Here is a 2877-nt window from a genome sequence, read left to right on the forward strand (position 1 = left end):
CAACGAGTACAGAAATCTTGGATTTAGATTCTCATGACATTCTTTATCAAATCCTGGGATCTTCCAAAAGACTGCGTAAAATTATAATTTAATTCTGCAGAAGTACAACCTCAACTGGATATCATCCACCAAAGCACTGCAAGGTCTATCTTTTTGGGATCCTGTCAAAGATCCTAAATCCGTGCTTACTTTGGCAGAAAGTATTAGTATTTAGTACATGAGTAATTAGCACATTGGAATGATACAGAGAAGATTAGCATGGCCCTGCACAAGGATGCCGTGCAAATTTGTGAAGCTTTCCATATTTTTATTGCATTACTCAATCATATGTGGGAGCTAAAAGAAGGTGATCTCATGGAGGTAGAGAGTAGAATGTTTACTAGCAGTGAAGAAGGACATGAAGGTGGGGGAATGAAGAAAGGTTGGTTAGGGGTACAAACATATAGCTAGAAAGAATAAGCTCTAATGTTAGACAGTAGAATAGGGCAACTGCATTACATATTTTGAAAATTGCTAGAAGATAGGGATTGAAAGGTTCCCAGCACCTGGAAATAAATACTCAAGCTGGATACCCTGATATCCTGTCTTGATCATAACACTTTCCATGCATGTAACGAAACATCACATATACACCATGAATATGTGAAAATATTATGTATCAATTACAAAAAGATACTAAATGAAGAAGGAATGCAGGCACCGCTGTTGGGGGTGGCCACGACATCTGGTGATGAGTAGTGGACAGAGAGACGCAGGTGGGACATAAGAGAGGCAGCAAACTGTAGGTACCTAATTCAGGAAGCTGTTTTGATCCGTTGTGAATGAAATTGTGTTTTCTGTTCCTACGGGATAGCTGTCTCTTTGCCATTTGTCTACTCCCCATTTTTCTTTACTAAGGTTTCCTTATCTTACACTGAACAGGCAAACAGGCTATTAAATAATACAAGGAAGAAAACATGAGACATTGTCTTTAAAAGTGATGAAATGGCAAAGAGGATTCCTGACCAAAGGGAAACAGGAACGGAGTGACACCTGCTATGTGCCAGTCACTATGCTGTGTTTTTTTTTCTTTTTTTTTTTTTTTTGAGATGGACTCTCGCTCTGTTGCCCAGGCTGGAGTGCAGTGGCACAATCTCGGCTCACTGGAAGCTCCACCTCCCAGGTTCACGCTATTCTCCTGCCTCAGCCTCCCGAGTAGCTGGGACTACAGGCACCCGCCACCACGCCCAGCTAATTTTATGTATTTTTAGAAGAGATGGGGTTTCATCCTGTTAGCCAGGATGGTCTCCATCCCCTGACCTCGTGATCCGCCTGCCTCGGCCTCCCAATGTGCTGGGAATACAGGCGTGATCCACTGTGTCTGCACTGCACTGTGTCTTTTCAACTGCCTATCTTTATCCATTCTCATTAAACACACACACACACACACACACACACACAGACACACACACACACAGACACACACACACAAACACACACACACACTAAATGGGTATTGTTATCCCTACTTGACAGAAATGGAAGCCCGGTGGGTTACAGTAGACTGAGAGCCTTTAGTCAGTAACTAAGGGCCATTGCAGGGATTGAAACACAACTTCTGACTTCAGAGCGACAGTTTTCCCGCTGCTCCGCAGCACCTTCTACCTTGAAATAGAACACTTCCATGTCACCCCCTCTAGAAACAAAAACATTTTACTCAATTGTTTTTCAACCAGGAAATAAAAATGTTCAAAAAGCAAAGATGACCCCTTTTCCTCTTAACTACATTTAATACAGGGAAAGCGATAACAGAACACAGTAGATTTGGCATTAGCTAGACAAGGCTGGTCATACTGAATTAGAAGGGCACAGCCCTTCTAATTTGTTGACAGCCCCGATAGACGGTGGGTTCTGTGAAATGGACCCCGAGCCAGTTAACACTGATGGGGAAGAAGCCCACGTGCTCCTGAGACTTTGTGTGGGGCCCGGCTCAGTGCCTTAAAGAAGGGATCATTACGTATACAATTTGATAGTAGAAAGAAAGAAAAAAGAAAGCCCTGTGCCATAGAAAAAGTGTTTAAGCTCTTTAGATTACAAAACGGGAGCTATAACATCCACTCTGGTGGCACAAAAATTAAATCTAGCCAGCAAATCATATCAAAGCCAAAATACAGAATACAGGTGTGCTTCCCGTTAGAAGATTCACACGCACAAAATCTAATCGCGTTCCAGCTCAGCCTCACCAGTATCAGCTCCCGCGATCCTGTTTCTGGTGCTGCATGACAAGCTCCCCCTAGTGGGAAGCAGGGACATTTCAGCATCCATGCTCAGCTGATTCAGAACAATAGAAATGTCTCAGGGTTTCCATTTTTTTAAATGCTGCTTTAGTTGGACACTGAGCAAAAACTGGAGCCAAAACCAGTGGATTTTCATGGCATGCAGGTAACAGTGGGACTCTTTACCCTCCCCTCGTGTTTATGCTCAGGAAATCCTAATAGGACACACCCTGTAAGTGCGGGGATGTCTGAACAATCCCGTTCATGCCTATGCACACATCAGTCTCTCTCAATCCCTTACCTCCAATGGGAACCGACAACGAAATGTATCCTAGGTTGTCCCAAACACCGTATGTGGTGCGCATAATCGGAGGGGCCCTTCCTTTTTTTTTTTTTTTTTTGAAACTGAGTCTCGCTCTGTCGCCCAGGCTGGAGGGCAGTGGCGCGATCTCGGCTCACTGCAAGCTCTGCCTCCTGGGTTCGCTCCATTCTCCTGCCTCAGCCTCCCGAGTAGCTGGGACTACAGGCGCCCAGCTACTTTTTTGTATTTTTTTAGTACAGACGGGGTTTCACCGTGTTAGCCAGGATGGTCTCGATCTCCTGACCTCGTGATCCGCCCACC

General features: G+C 44.5%; 1 pseudogene; it reads left to right on the forward strand.

The window, feature by feature from the left end:
• The first annotated feature begins 208 nt into the window (after nt 1–208).
• On the forward strand, nt 209–309 carry LOC115834885 (annotated as a pseudogene).
• Nucleotides 310–2877: the final 2568 nt, after the last annotated feature.

Source organism: Nomascus leucogenys, chromosome 4 (assembly GCF_006542625.1).
Source record: "Nomascus leucogenys isolate Asia chromosome 4, Asia_NLE_v1, whole genome shotgun sequence".
Taxonomy (NCBI): Eukaryota; Metazoa; Chordata; class Mammalia; order Primates; family Hylobatidae; genus Nomascus; species Nomascus leucogenys.